We start from the raw sequence: 17,620 nt of genomic DNA, 5'->3' as shown, positions 1-17,620 counted from the left end.
GATCAATGTTTGTCAGGTAATGATGGGTATATAAAATATCTATATAATAGGTAGCATCTGGCAAGATTTTTAAAGCTAAAAAACAACAGAAAAGAAGGTTAGCCTTTTCAGCACCACACACCTTTAAAAATAACCCAGCTCACAATAGCTTACGGTGTACTGGGCTGGGAATTGAAAAATTGTTACAAGATAAGACTTGAAAATTAACATCCAGAAACAACTACAGCCTTACAGAAAGAAGGTCCTGGGTTCAAATCTTGGCCTAGACCTTTCTGTGTGTAGTTTACATGCTCTCCCCATGTTTGTTCGGATTTCCTTCGGGTACTCTGGTTTTCTCCACAGTCCAAAGACATGCAGGTTAGGCTAATTACAGACTCTAAATTACCTATAAGTATGAGTGTGTGAGTAAATGGTGGGTGTGTGCCCGGTGATAGATTGGCGACCTGCCCAGGGTGTATTCCTGACTCTTGCCCAATGCATGCTGGGATAGGCTTCAGCACCCCCTCCAGCGGCCCTACCCAGGAATAAGCAGGTATGGATGCTTACATCAGCCTCCTCACTCCTCAAAATCTTGACAGTTCCAGCAAGCTGAATTTCGTCTATGGCACCACTTTTTCTTCAACGGAAACAGCATTGTACTCTACAAAGACCATTTAACCAATCCTGATGACATCAAACTTTACATACTGTAGATGCTGCCCCCTCTGCCAGTTTTGGGGAGAAATTCAGAGCTGTGGCCCCACATGCAGACAAAAATCCAACACCAGTTCCACCATTCTCATCCACGATATTAAACCTGATCTTAATAGACCTCGTCAATTTTTATAAATTACCCATCATATATAATGTGGCATATTGGACAACAGAGAATTTTTACGGCAATATATATGTGTGTCCATCACAATCCCTACCGCTAAAGTGGATTAAGTTACTTTTCCAAATCCTCACCCGAACTCCCTGTTCTCTTGTAATGCACAGCCAACTGTCGTTACTTATTAGAGGCCTTCAGTGACAAGCTTCTATGGATGTAATGAAACATGAATGCATCAATGCATCGCAACTGAAATGCCACAATACAGCTGCATCAATGTGCCATGTATGAATCAATTTGTATTGTGATGAATCATGAATTTACAGGCAGACTTTTATATAGGCAGATTGAGGTACTTAAGTTGATAAACACACTTCTTAACTTTGAAGGTTATACTATTTGTTACTTCAATAATCTCTTGCGCGTCATGGGGTGGGGGTAATCTGTCAAATCCAATGGTCACATTCACATCGCAGCTAATCTCACCATGATTAATATTTATTATTTATATCACATCGTTATAAATAAAGTAAAATTGCGTAGAATCGTATCATCGAGTATCCCTATCATATCGTGTCATTGTATCGTATATCGTATCAAGTTGTATCGTTACACCCCTAAAAGCTTCCCAACCAAGCACCTATTGACTCCCTTTAACTGCCTATCTACTTTTCTGTTGTGTCACCACCCTCTGTTCCTGCTACCTGTCTCCTCTAGTCATATGAAAATCGAATGGAATCCATGTTCCTGCTATCTTTATCAGCTTCTTGCAATAAATTGTCTGATCAAACATGATCAAACTAATGGGTCGCTGGTCAAGTCAAGCCTATGAACTCTACATCCACTCAGATCTATGGGATCTTTGAGTAGTGCAGTCAGCGCATTTTCTTTAGGAAGTCTGAGCCTGGGAGCTATGTTGAATCATTCGGCAAAGTCTTTTCCATACCACAGACTTGTCGTCCATAACTTCACATCCTCTATCTGTAATGTAGTGCTTTCAGTTGCAAACACCTGCTCAAAAAACATCATTGTTTGTTTTTATTTGATGGAGTGGTCCTTAACATGTGAATTGGAGCTACATTAGCTGAGGTTCAGGAGCAGGATTACACCTCAGACATGCCCCTTCTGCTTTTTCCTGTAAGAAACCTTCCTGCTCACTGTACCTGTTTGTTCTTCTTCATTATAGTTTTACATGCCCCACCCTCTCAGCCCTCTTTTTCTCTGTGTCTCTCTTTGTCTTTTTCTCTTCTTCTATCTCTCCCTCTCTCTACTACAGGGTCCAGTGGGGGTTCACCAAGCCTGGGAGCTCCCTCACTCCACAGACTTGTCGTCCATGCCTTTTCATTGTCTATCTACCAATTTATTGCTTTCAGTTGCAAACACCTGCTCAGTTAGCATCCTTGTTTGCAGTCAGCTGATGGTGGGGTCCTTACCTTGTGAATGAACTTGTGGGTATGCATAATCATTCATTTCTTTATCAGCTGATGTGTATGTGCTTCAAATCTTTTGAATCATTTCAGCAATTCATATTTTTTTTTAAAAAGAGTGTTGAAAATTTAAACACACTTGCTTCTGAACCATCACTAAGCTATCCCACCACCCTTTTACCACGCTAGCTTTCTGAATGGTGGGGGCTGATGTTGCTTGTCACAGTAGTCCACTGGGGGCAATCAGCAGTGATGTCCCCTACGTGGCTAGCAGAGCACAAGCTCCTGGGCTTTCTCCTCCTTTCCCTGGCTCCGAGGCACAGTTAATGACTAGTTAGGGAAGAGAGGCAGAGTGTGTGTGAGTGAGAGGGAAAGCGTGACTGCGTTGCACTGTGTGATACTGAATATTTGATTGGGATTGGTTGCCGCATGACAGAGCTGCTGCTCCCTTTGTGAACCTCTGAAACATCCCTGGATAATTACTCATTTCATTGTTTTATATATATATATATATATATATATATATATATATATATATATATATTTTAGCTTTTTCCCTATCTCTCATGCGGATAATGATTATGCTTGTAGCCATGGATCATAGATTGGTGCACTATGCAAGGGAAATTAACTGGCAAAGCTTGTGGAACCTTCTTTGTAGTTCTAGTTTATTCAATATAGAATTTTAAGTTTGTGATGAGGGGGTGATGTAATATTTCACAGTCATATTTTTTTATGATTTAATTTAAGATCAATATGATTATTTGAGTTTATTAGAAAATTCACTATCTAAAGATGACCTGAAATGTGTTTTAACCTCCTTATGTTCCTGAAAAAGTCTTCCTTGGAAAAGTCTTTGTTCTGCTGAAAAGGGTTGTGACAGTAGTATAGGACACACACCCTGTCACCATGTTGTTACAAGGCTATGAAAAGTGATTTATCTTGTTGCAGCTTAAATAAGTAACAACTGGCCTAAGTCACTAACTGTGTAGCTTTTAGGCACAACTGAATGCTTTTTTCTTTTTATATTTATGAAAAATATGACAGATATCATCAGAGCACCTCAATCAAAAGGAGCATTCAATGTTCAGCCGATAATTCCTGACCAGACAAATCCTGCCTCTTTCAGTGTTCTTCTTTACGTGACTGCAAATGTTAAATATTTTTTTGAAAAAGTCATATAACAAGAGAACATAGAATATATTTTTTATTTATTTAAGGAGATTAATTGGATTTCACAACTTTTTTTATATTTATTTTCTCATATACATTATTTTTTATTTATCTTGGGTGAATATAAAATCAACAGCAAATTCAGTCACTTTACTGTGATTCTTCACTGTAATTGTGATAACATTAAATTTATTTTAAAAGCAATACTCTGATGTTGTATAGACTAAATTTACCTTAACCCAAAGCTTTGTTACTTAGTATAACAAATAATGTTGAAAATATTGGCTCTTACATTAGTTACACCATAACATTGCAATGATTGTTCAAATGTGAATCACAGTATTGTATGCACAATAAACACACACACGCAATGGATGCACACACACACACACACACACACACACACACACACACACACACACATAGCCATGGAAGGCAGTCACATTTTACAGGCTTTGCAAATATCTTTTGACCATCAGAGGACCAACAAGGCTTCTTTTATCTTCCTGTCCCCACAGTTACTGACTGAACAAAGTCTAATGTAATACACAGCAAAAGATCCTTTTCTGTTTATGACTGTATTGCCCCCTGTAGGCCAAAGCATATCTCCAAGAAAATATAAGCTTTCAGCTCTATTCTGGAGCCTGTGTGACTGTGCCTTAACAGAGAAAAATATGTTTGCTGATATAAATTAATTGCTGGCATCCACTGTTGTGCACTCTTAATCAGTCATTGTGTACAGTGCTGTTTAAAACTTAAAGCTGCATCTATAAAATTATGCATTATATTGCATTTTCAATTAACAAGTATGTATTATCTTTATTTGTCTGCAGTCATTAAATCTTAGGTGCCTTAGGTAATCTTAGTAATATGTTTAATGAAGAAGCTATATACATCATATCTGTAATATTTTTTTTAAGTCCATCGTTCCTTTTTCTTCTCTGTGGACAACACATTTTGTTCTGGTCATACAATATTGTAACTATATTCACTGGTGGGAAATAGGCCCTGACAAAAACGGTTCTTTAAGACTAAAATATTGACATAAATGTCAAGAGGCTAACAATGTTTATTACTGCATGTACCATGTTTATTGGGTTTCCATGTTAAGAACTATGCCTGGCTGGATTAGTGCGCTGTAATGTATACGTTTTCATAACATATAATTAAGTTGAATTTCCACTTCATAAATGATTGCAGGAATCAGAACAGTACTTGCTATAAATTAGTTTCTGGGGCAGGCACACTGCAGTTTTATTGTGGAACAGTGGAAAACAAACAGCAGTTCACCAGCATCTGGAAGAGACACACAGCAAGAAAGTTCTTGGTTCGAATCCCGAGGCTGGGGCCTTTCTGTGTGGGGTGCATGTTATCCCTGTGTCTGTGCGGGTTTCTTCCAGGTACTCTGGTTTCCTCCCACATAAGGTAATTGCCCCTAGGTGTGTCCATTCCCTGACAGTGAATGGTGTGTGTGCCCTGCGATGGACCCTAGAACCTCCTGTGACCCTGACCTGGAATAAGTGGATATAGATAATTGATAAATACATGAATAAATAAATACATACTGGCTAATAATATATCATTCTATGTTTGCAAATCATTGACTACCCTATGTGTGTTTACATATGTTTTTGTTAATTTATTTTAGGGACTGATCGAGTTTGTTCTGACCATACTACTGATTTTAATAGTGACTTATTCTGGCATTATGCTTACACATTTTTGAGTCAATGATAATACAGGACTTTATATTGATAAGGAATCATGCTTGCCCCCCCCCCCCCATATGTATATTTGTATACTTCATTATTATGATAATTGTGGTTTTAAAATAGTTTTAAAAGTAAAAAAAAAATCAGCAATATTGTTAAACATCTCTATGTATCTTGCAACCATTGTCCAACAAAGTGATGACAATAGTGCAAACTCTGATATATTCTTCAATAGGGAGCATTCCCAACTGGATTGTATGCTTGTTTTTATAAAAGCATGATTGCAGGTGACACTCTCCCCAAAGCATCAAGGCAGTTGTTTGTGTATATCTGTTTTAATAATTAATGTGGGACTTCAATTAGAAGGCTGCATGCAGGCTTGAGGTTTGCCCTATAGTTAAAGGTTGAAGGCTGAAGGCTGAAATTGCTCAGCATTATTTTAAAATCTTAAATGTATAGATCATCATGTTTCACCTTACATATTTGAAACTTTACACAGTGAGTTGGTAATCAACCATGATTATGTAATGTAATTAATTATATAATATTATAATTCCAATGTTGTGAAGTGGTTTGTTTGCAATTATGATTTTTAAATCATTATTTTTTTATTTTTAAATATAATATATGCCGTAATGTATGGATCACTCCTGTATTTATGTATTCTTAAAATTCAGTGTCAGTACCAAATTAATATCAGTTATTATAAGCTCCAGTCTCATCTTTTCAATAAATTGCCTGGGATTCTCAGTAGTCCTCAGCAACTGATACACAGGGCAATCTAAAATTCCTCCTGATGTCTCCCTACAACATGTGTTTCATCTGCTTTTGAATCTAAAATTATGAAAGGAAAGTTCATCGAAGGTGTTTTCTTGACAGCAGCTTGGCTTTCAAAGTGTTCGTTCTTTTTTCTATGAAAGTATTAAGGTATCTGAGGTTTTATTTGCTATATTGCTGCATATACCCTTCTCAGCTCACAAGAATTCAGCACAGCCATGCAGTAGAACAAGGCGGTGTGAATTCTTTGGTCTTTGGTCGGTCTTTTCATTTCATTGCTGCAACAGAGGATGAGTGTGCTCTGTGAAAAGCAACCTGGAGTGGTGCAGAGTTTGTGTCATATGGTTGACAGGATTATTTTTTCCCATAATCTTTTTTTCCTGCAAAAATGTAGCTAATTTTCTGAAAATTGGATTCAAGCGCAGTCATTAAAATTTTAATTTTAGTCTACTCTAACTGAATTTTTAATAGGGTTTTAGATTTGGCCATTGTCCTGATGTTACACTGCAACTGCATTTAGACAATATGCATTTCAGATATGCATTAAATCAAAAGCATATAGAAAAATTTTGTCAAATGTCAACCTCAGAGAAGAAACCACGTAAAATGCCCAGTATACTGAAGACTGATATACCTCCTTTCCTAAACCTTGCTTTGGTCTCATATTGGGTATGATGCATTTTCCAAATGCTTTTATTACATTACAGTGTGATTGAGATTTCCTAGCCCCATAATAAATAAATTACACTTTACAAGGGAAACATGAACAGGAGTTGAAGAAAAGCAATTACTTGCATCTTTATACCAGCAAACAAGTGCATGCTTTTCACAGACTAGCAACAGATATCCAATGAATGATGTCAAGCTCAGATCAGCATTCAATTAACAACTCAATCAAACCTAACTAATTAAGAGCTCAGCTGGGGAAGGAAAACCATCATACACAGCACACCCCAGGACTAAGCCTGGGAGAAGCTGCTCTGCGAGAAAGGTGCTTATGAGGAAACGTGTCATCTAATCAAAATGAATGTCATTCTGGCAAAGTTCATCAGACCAGGGTAATAGGTTATGAAGTGAACAAGCTATTTACACGAAGCCTCCAAATCACCATTTAGAATTATTTATTTATTTATTTATTTATTTATTTATTTATTTATTTATTTATCTATATGTTTATTTATTTAATTATTTGTTTTTTGTTTGTTTGTTTACCATTGGAGTAACACACTACCCCCTGCAGTGAGTGATGACAATTCACACTTTCCACTTGACTGAACAGATTCACTTATCTTTGAGAGCAAATATGGAGCCCCAGTCTGCTCATAGAGAAAGGACATGGGGATCCAAATCCATGCCTTTTCAAGGTAGCACATGGAAGTCTAGCGCTACAGTGCTGCCCAGAGGGGAATACGTCAGGATAGAAAACTGTACAAGAAGTGAATTAATTCTGAAAAGGACCCTTTCCAATGAAACAGAGTAGCTGATGTCTAACATGTCTTGACAAAAACTGCAGGGCCAGGGAACAAAGAGATAGATTCTTAATCATCTGCATGATTTTTGACCATTTTATTTGCTAGTTTTCTGCAAGTATTCTCCTAAATTTTGAGCAGCAACATAACAATATGGGTGAGACGACTGGGTGTTGGTTAGTTGATATCTCTCCAATCCAACCCTCTAAATGTCTCCTTTAAAAAAATCACTATACCTGCCATGTAGTTAGTGGGCTTGCTTCTGGCATATATATATATATATCATATTTATTATCTGCACTTTCCTGCCAATTTTTCTAGCTCTAAGTAGTCCTACAGTTTTTACACCATGACCGGCTAGTTCCAGACATTGCTTCTTGCATTCAGATTTTTGAAATATTCAACATTTTTGTGGTTACTCCATAGAGGGTCACTCATGGATGTTTAGCAGAATGCTTTAGAGGGACGCTTTAGTAGGACGCATGCAAAGGTGGTCACTCACGCACTGATGGACGTTTAGTAGGACGCACTTGGAACAGCACAAGATTTTTAAGCACAGATTTATCGCCTAACGTTACTTTAGCTAAGCGTAACCCTAACATGTTAGCGTTTCGCCTACTTTAGTTAACCTAGTTAGCGTGTACGGATGCTATCCTGCACACATGAGTAGGAGCTATGGACACACAGCTACAACCCGCGTACGGATGCTATCCTGCACGCATGAGTAGGAACTAAGGACAGCTACAACCACCGATACAGATATATGGACACACAGATGCTACAACCACCGATACAGATGTATGGACACATGAAGGATAACAAATAACATTACAGAGGTTAGGACATGCCATATCTAGCTACCTATATAGTTAGTCAAGTTTTACTCATGACACTTTTAGGATATGACTAATCCCTGGAACATAATCGCTACTTGCTGATCTCCGGCTGTATATGTAACGCTATGGTGCGCCGTGGGTCTGGACGGTTTCGTGCTTGTTCTGAGCTATGTGCACTCATTGAAATGCATTGAGGCTTGAGGACAGTGCCAGTTGGAATTTGAAGCAAGCCCACACAATTCCTTCAGGAATTGTAACCTTTCTAGTTTTCCTTGAACTTTGCATGTTACCTTTTATCCCCACGTCAAAACCTCTTTAACAATTCTAGATTTAATCAATAAAGGAGTATGTGCATTAGCGTTATCCGTAGAGTAACTGTAAAGTATGTCTGGATGGGTTCCCAAGGATTATTTATGTCTGGACTGGGTAAGAAAGCTCTGAAAGGGGAACTCTCTGTTGTGATTTTGAAAGCCTCAGTAGTACATATATGTATATTTTCACTATTTCTATATGTAAAGTGTTGCTATTTATTTACAGTAATTATTTCAAGCAAAATCAATGCAGGAAATTATATGAAAGCACTAATAAGCACATAGGTCTACAGCATACACAGCATAATATACCCCCATTACCTGGCAAATATGAGAAGTTCAAAATTCATAATTAAACAGCAGAAGCCACAGAAAGAAGATAAGCGATGATATTTTTTGTTAATAGTCCTAAAAGAGCAAAGCGATAAGTTCACAGTTCTCATTTTATTCTTTCTATGTTATAATTTCACAATTATGCTATGATTAATGGCTGCTGCCTGGATAGACAGCCATGCAAATGGCTGCCCATTTGTATCTGAATGTCTGGTCCATTGATCGTAAATGTCAATGGCAATCATGTTATCAGTTATCTGTGAGAGAATATTGCAATCCATCCATTTCAGCAGCAGTTTGGACAAGACCCTTTTTAATGCCCACAACTTAACAAAAGTGGGATTTTTGGTATCCTGTTCATTGATTCTCAGTCTTAATTTTTATGCAAGCAGCACGGGGGGTTTGATCCTGCTTGGATCTCTGAATCTCTGAGGCTTGAAATGGGCACTGAGATGTTTTGGCAGTTCTGGTATCAGCAGGGTGCTGGGGGGCTTGCTGTGATACTTTCATCTTTAAATATACCCCCTCTCCAATCTGCTCGTAATTGCAATGTGGAGGGAACTTAATCATGGTCTGAGAAGCTGTTACATTGTTGAAAATGGGGCCTTGAATTAAGCAATTTTTCTGTGAGGGGAGGTTTATAAATGTAGAATGGCTGTATACAGGTTGCCAGGCAACTAGGAATCTACTGTCTCCACTACCATGAGGGTAAAGTCGGATTAGTAGGATGGTGGCTCTGCATTGTCAGTGTCAAAATCTAAGAATGTAATTAGATTTGGTATTTTTATACGCATATTGGAATGTTCTCATCCAGCTCTCTGTAGGCTTTCTGTAAATGTCTCATAGATGAACAACAAATAAAGTTGGCCTCAAACCTAATGTGACAAAACCATAATGTTGTGTTGTTAACAGGAAAAACTAAAAATAAATAAATAATTGCATTCCTGATAATTACATTTTTTGTGATGCTCTATTTTTTTCATTGCTCTGTTTATATCTAGACATGGCACTAACTGATGCTATTAATTTTGCTCAGGACAAGTTTTAAAGTATTTACTTGTGGCAAAACTTTAGGCCCCTATTCCCATGTTTGTATACAAGTTCTGCACATAATACACAAAGTAATATGATGAACGTTGTTGCAGGCATCATATTACTCAAAGTTAGTCTCTTCTTTCAGACAAATGATTTAATGCAAATTAGCACAGTAATGCTTTATAAATCATTATTTTTGTTGAAATTTATTTTATGTATGACTTCCCTGATTAAAAATGTGAAACAAGAATAGGCCATAAATAGGCAGCCAGGTTTGGTATCTTCCAGTGATATTAATACATTTTATTAAATCTTTAAACTCAGATTGAAAGCATGTAAACCTTATTTGCTCAGCAAATATGTCTCTCGTTATGTTCTTGTAAATAATTGCATTATTCCCAAGATGTCTTGGTCTAATCCCCAACCTGGATATTGCAATTTAATCCTTTATTCACCCCACCGCATTCATTTGTTTAATAACTCCTTCCCACTCCACCTGAACAGTGCGGTGATACTGAAGCAAAATGGCTGCCATGCAATTTCAGGTTAGTGAAGGAAATGAGCAGCACTTGAGTCTTGAGGACACCACAGACCCCCATCCTCATAAGTTAGCTAGCAGTGAACAGTTTAAAATGTTTTTTTTTTTTTAAATATTTTTAATATAATTGATGACTGAAATGTTAAACCTTTGGGCCCATTATGCCAACCATGCATGTATAGTTTTGGGCTGGGCTTGTTTTGCACTTGGATAGGTACCTGTGTTGTTTGATCAAGAGAAAAAAAAAATGTTATGCATTAGTGTTGGGTACATGGAGTCAGATAGATTTTTAAAGGGCTTTGAGCCCTTTGAAAAGAGATTACACACACTAAATTATTGTTATTATGTTTTAGTTCAGGTTAATAATTGTTTTAGATGCATTCCCTCTTGTTACACATTGACATAAGGAAAAATATATATATTACATGAGCAAGTGCTTGCATTGGATCAACCATGGGCTCGCTATAGATTTATTGTCAAGCTGAATTTTTCAGTGTTACCAAAAGGGGGAGCCACATAAAAAAACAGTACCTTGTTGTTGATATTTCCATGTTGGCTTACTCTTACTGTGTTTGGGGAAAGTTTGTTGTAGATTCTTGAATACAGACATTTTGAAGACACCACAAGAGATGCAAACAAATTGGATTTTCAGACAGCTCATGCCCCAGAGCTGTTGCAGTGTACAGCAATCTTCTCTAGTTATTAGGTCAGGTCTTCAGTGAGTGATGCTGTGCCCTTCTGCTCACAAGAAAATCCTGGTGTGTGTGTGTGTGTGTATGCGTATGTAGGTCTGAGTGTGTGTGTGTGTGTGTGTGTGTGTGTGTGTGCATGTGCATGTGTGTAATGTCCTGATTTTTTTTTTTCCCACATACCTTTTTGCTGCATTAGACAGAGAAATCATTGTCATTGTGCAACAGGTTTTTTCAATGTAGCAGTCAGACCTAAAATTTGCATGGTGCTTCTGCCAACTCACTTTAATCCTCATAAAACCGAATTGTCTTAATTTGCCTGACTTAGTTGGCAATGTGTATATTTCAGTTTGTCAGGTTGTCCTTTGGTAGAGTTCAGTGTATCCTCTCAAAAACAATTTTATCATACCCCTGAAGTAGGAAATGATATTTCCTTTGAAGGGAGGACCAGTTCGTGCAACGTTCAGAAGTCCCATTTCTTAAATAAATGTGGACCAGACTACTCTCTCATTTTAACCACAGGATTGGAATGTAAGGAAGTTAGGGAAAACAGTTTGAGTGTACCTCAATTTTACATTTGAATTTCTCAACCAATGACCTGATGGATGTTTTCTAATGGGATCTCAGAGGAAAAAATATATTAAATATAAGTTTTTTATTGCACAATAAACATCAGACACATAAGTATATGTCATTAAGCTGCCAAGTGTCTTCACTATTCCAAGATTTTTTTTAACTCTCTCTCTTGAAAGTTCATGGATTCGTAATGTATACTTTGAAAAATACGCAGAGCGTTTTAAAAAGGAAGTGAATAACCTGCATGATAATGTGGATATGGTACCCACACCCTACTACCATTTAGTTACACATTACGCATGAGGGCTCTTTCAGATTAAACATTAAATGTTGGATGGCATTAAATGTTGGATGACATAATGGTGCAGTGGATAGCACTGTCACCTCATCGCAAGTTTCCAGGTTGGAATCCCAGGCTGGACCTTTCTGTATGGAGTTTGCATGTTCTCCCTGTGTCCATGTGGGTTTCCTTCTCACAGTCCAAAGACATGCACGTAAGGCCAATTGGAGATTCTAAATTGCTCGTAGGGGTGAGTGATTAGTTTGTGTGCCCTATGATAGATAAATTGGCAACCTGTCCAGGGTGTATTACTGCCTTTCCGCCAATGTTTTCAGGGATAGCCTCCAGCCACCACCCCAACCCCCGACCCCCTCCCGCCGCCGCACACACAAATTAACATTTTTTTTCCCATTGATAAGCTACATGACAGCCAAATGCCCTGAATTCATATTGATAAATGTCCCTCAGAGCGAATGTCAGCTAATTGACTAAATAAAAATAAATGTTACAGCATCACTGTGCAATAAAATTTCCTGTGAATGGTTCACAGTAGTATCGAGAGGCCAATCTGATCACTCGCAAACAGTATGTACTTTTCAAGCATTACCTGCTCTATCATAAAATGATTTTACCACAGCATTATTCTTGGAAGAGACATCAAAAGGAAAGCAAAATACAGTTGAACAAAGCCCTAAGTCTAGAAAGGCTGAAAGCAGGGCCATCAAGTTAGCAGTCAAATATGTCTCATAGGCTTGGGGACTGTTAACATACAAGGAAACCTGGAGGTGCATAAAAGAGTTCATGTGGGACCAAGCTTGCTAGACAAGAGGGCCCACAAGCTAGCACAAACGCAAATCAGATAGTGTGTTCTAGATGTCAAATAACCAGTGGGGAAAGCACCCATTCATAACCTGCTCTGGAGATCCAGGGCATCTGCAAATGACACATGAAAGATTGGGGGGGAAAAAAACACTGTACAGCATCCAGGGTGGAACAAGTGGACACTCAGACCCAATGGCGAGTCCTTAAGCTTCTCTGTGATATGCACTGATGTGAATTGACATAAGAATATCTTATGCGACTGCCAAACCCCGAAGGTGAACAGCAGTCCCCATGTAAAATGGCATAAGGGAGAAGAACGCATGACCTGGCAACTCTGCCTGTTGATGGAAGAACCACTACCTTACCGTGGGTAATTTTTACTAAAGCTTATTTTTGATTAAGAAACATATTGTCGTTCTAGTGCACTTTATAAAATTACAGTTTTAAATTAATTTCACTTAAATTCTGAAATGGAAATGTCAACTGAACTTGAATTAATACACATAAAAGAATACACAAATTGAACTAAACAAGTACAGGTATGTGCTATTGTACCTGTGGACTAGAATTTAGGTTCAAAAAGTTTTATTGCCATTTACCTCCCGAGGATTTCTATGGAATGCTTGAAGGAGAACACGTATTCCTACAGTACATGATATGCCCTAGGGCTTACTGTGTGCTATTAACTGGTTTTACCATGCGCTTCTTCTATTAACTGTACTAGAAAGAGAATGTACTGAAATAGTGATGTATCTCTCTGTGAAAGGCACTGTGCTTTGGAAAATAATTGTCAAGTCACATCTGGAGAGGGTGAGGCAGCTGATGTGAAATAAAATATGTTACTCCATGCGATATTACATCTACTATGTAATGCCCTTTTTGAACTGTTTGCTTCTCATTTATTCTGAATACATTAGCTTTCATACATAATAGATGAATCACAAATTTAGTGGCCGCACACAAAAACTGCTCTTCAAAAACTGCACTGCACTTCAAAAGATGTTCATATGAGAAGCAGCATCTTTATATATTTCTATAATGTGAATTATCTGAATTTTATTAATAATAGATATGGCCAGAATTTTTATATTTTGTCTTACTTTAATCCACATATTGTCTTCTCACCTATAGTCGGACAATTCCCCAAACACGGACACACTTCCTTGTGGCATATGTCCCATCCTTCTCACTGAACATTTTGAGAGGACGTGGGCAAAAAAAGTAGCTGTCCGGTATTTTGGGTAATTAAACTACCTTCGTGTGAAATTTCATGTCCATCCAAACATACATAAGCATATTAGGATGAGCTTAATAAACATTACCCTGACCGAGTGTATAAAATGGGCCAATTCGGCACTGGGCGATGATATTGGTAAAGTTTACTCTCTACTCTCGCAGGCTTTGAATAGGGGTGTCCGTCTATGGGTAGGGTAGCCATGCGGCTAGGCTAACCAGTGAAGGTCTTCTAGTTTTCCCACAAGGAAGAAAAATAAGGTTAGCTGAACTTACAATTCATATATGTACAGTATGTGTTTGTGACAAGCTGTGCTTTGTTTCAAGCTGTTTATTTATTGGGAAAACGGACAAGGAACAATGCCGGCACATATTATTATATGAAAATAGTGAAAAAGCAACCGCCTATGAGCAAACTGATGATATATTCACTGGAAATGAATGAATAAATATCCTAGCATAAACTGGTGGTGAGGTTGCAAAAGCACTTAAATCACCTATTTTGCTTTTGTAAGTATTTCCAGTTTGATTATTGAAGGAAATTGTGACATGTTTCTGTTTAAAGACATTTTTGCATCATTGTTTATAAGATACTTGATAGGTGTAATATGATTTTATATTTATGACCTATCTATTTTTTAATACTGTTCTCCATTTCATTAAAATTCTATCAGTATATACAAAGCTCAGCTGATGGTTTTGTGTATTGAACAAGGTTTCAATAATTGTAATGTGAATCAATTCACCATCCTGCAGAGTTGGGGTTAAATCCTATGGAACTGATTACTATGACTGGGATGTCAATTTAACAACACATATTACTCCATTAAAGGAGGAATTCTGATTAGCCAATGAGTGACTTGAGAGTTTTCAAAGTGAACAGAAGGGCACCAAAGGGCTATTGATCTTGTACCTTAATTAAACAGGGCACATTTATAATAAAGTGAAAGCTGCTATGTAATGCATGCAGTTCTTGAAGGATTCAGGAAATATTGGTTTTAACTAGGAAATACTTGTTGCTCTGTGAATATGATGATCGTTGACCCCTTGTTGCTATAATAGCCTTACTGTAATATATTTTCTGGTTCTTACAGTTAGACCTAAACTTATAAGTTATAAATGAAACTGGGAACACTTGTTTGTGAAAGAAGCTCTTCCTTGAAATACCAGTTGTCCTCCATTTATAAATCTACATCTTTATCCGTGTATAGCTTTAAAATATATTTGCAATTCTATTCTAAGTTTGGATAACGCAGCTTGCATATTAGATGAGAAAGCAGTGGGATTTTACATTACGCTTTGTCTCTGTGCGTCACCATGACCACAACAAGCTGCTGTTTGGGCATAGAGGCTTTCCGTGGAAAAATGAAAGGTTTACCACTGTGATAACGGATTCTATTACATGCAGCATAAAGAGAATTCACAATGCATCAGTAAGGTGCTTTCTCTGAAACAAGTCAGCAAGCTATCTGATATACAGTGAGCTCCATAATGTCTGGGACAAAGGCATTTTTTTTCTTGATTTGGCTCTGTAGTCCATTATGATAAAACAATTCATATGTGGTTGTAGTGTACATTTGCAGATTTAAATTTTTTTTAAATAAACAATGTTTGGGACAAATGGCATCACAGGTGTCTCAGATTAGTCAGATGTGTTCAATTGCTTCCTTAGGGCAGGTATAAGAAAGCTTTCAGTATCTAGTTTTGATTCTAGCCTTTTGATTGGCTTTGGTGTCAGTTATTGGCATTTGTTGGCACGAGGACCTGAACTGTGAAAAGTCAAAGAAGTCATTATGAAGCTGAGAAATTAGAAAAATACAGTCAGAGACATAGGCCAAACATTAGGCTATGCAAAATCAACTGTTTGGAACATCATGAGGAAGAAAGAGAACACTGGTATGCTCTGAAATCACGAAGGAGAACTTAAGCAAAACAGCTTTATCTTGAAGCAGGGCATGTCATTCTTTAAAATGATCCCTTAAGCATACACAGTCTGCCACAGGCTTATGAAAAAAGACTGCTGTGTTTTAAACAAAAACAACACTAGTTTCATTTTGTGATTAAAGAGAACAGCACTCAAATGCACAGTGCCATGAAAAAGTATTTCCTGATTTTCTCCATTATCTCATATTTGTTGGACTGAATGGTTTCAGATTTTTAGCCAAAATGTAATATTAGACAACGGGAACCTTAGTAAACTCAAAAAACATTTTATAAGCTATTATTTCACTTATATAATGAAAATATCAGACACCCATATCACACATGTGAAAAAGTAATTGTCCCATAAAACGTAATAAATGGTTGCACCATCTTTCGCAGCAAAAACTGCAACCAAACACTTCCTATAATTTCATATCAGCCTTTCACATTTGCCATAGACATGCTATGTGGTATTGCTTTGTGTTTTGAATAATTGTCTTGCTGCAAAACTAAATTGCACTTCAGCTCATGGACAGATGACCAGACATTATCCTTAAGAAGTTTCTGGTACAATGCAGAATTCATGGTTCCTTCAATAATGGCAAGTCATCCAGGTCTCGAGGCAGCAAAGCATCCCCTCACCATCATACTACCACCGCCATGTTTGACTGTTGGTATAATGTTCTTACTGTGAAATTCTGTATTTGCTTTATAATAGGACCTTTGGCATCCAAAACGTTCCAGCTTTGACTCATCTCTCTATAGGACATTATTCCAAAAGGCTTGGTGATCATCCAGGTGCTTTTTTTGCAAATGTGAGATGAATTGATGTTGGTTAGCAGATGAATTTCATGAATCCAATTTTTTCCCAGTCTCTTTCTTTTCTGGAGTCATGATCACTGACATGAATTTAGAGAGGTCTGCAGTTCTTTGGATGTTCTTCTTGGATCTTTTGTGGCTTCCTAATTTAAAAAAATAAAAAAGTGTTTTGTGTTCACTCAGTTTCCCTTTATCTGATATTACATTTTGACTAAAGATCTGAAATTATCTAGCATGATAAATATGCAATAATAATGAAAATCAGGAAGGGGGCAAACACTTTTTCATGGCACTGTATCTGTATCATGTGCACTGCATGTGCTGTCATCACATCATCCGATATGCCCTTTATATACATACGTATGCAAAAGTAGTTTTGCACCCAGCCAAAGCATTCAAGTGACTTGTTCAACATGGCCATGGCATTTTGCTAATGCATTTTCCCTGCACGGCAAGGGGCCTTTGTGTAGTATAAAACAGGATGTATGAAAATAGGACAGCTTTCATAACAACCAGACTACATTACTGCAAGGCTTATTTGCTCTTTGATTGTCATTTAATGTGCCTCAGTGATGCCCCATTGCTTTCCTTAAATAATCTAATTTTGCTTCATTGTGCTCACACCATGTTGCGTTGCACACTTTTACAGTATTTAAGCGCAAGCTCACCAAATGAATGACATGAATGTTAATTGAAGAGCTGTAAGAACAACAACTCTTCAATATGTAATATCACAATAGGGAAAAATAATAATAAAATGTCATTCATCAAACAGTGAGCACTGTAGAATGTCTATCCCGAGATATATGACTTGGGTCTTTCTATGTACTGTACAATCAAAATGAAGAAGACCAGC

The sequence above is a fragment of the Anguilla anguilla genome, chromosome 3 (genome assembly GCF_013347855.1).
Source record: "Anguilla anguilla isolate fAngAng1 chromosome 3, fAngAng1.pri, whole genome shotgun sequence".
Taxonomy (NCBI): Eukaryota; Metazoa; Chordata; class Actinopteri; order Anguilliformes; family Anguillidae; genus Anguilla; species Anguilla anguilla.
The sequence above is the reverse complement of the archived record's forward strand: the minus strand, read 5'-3'. Positions refer to the sequence as shown.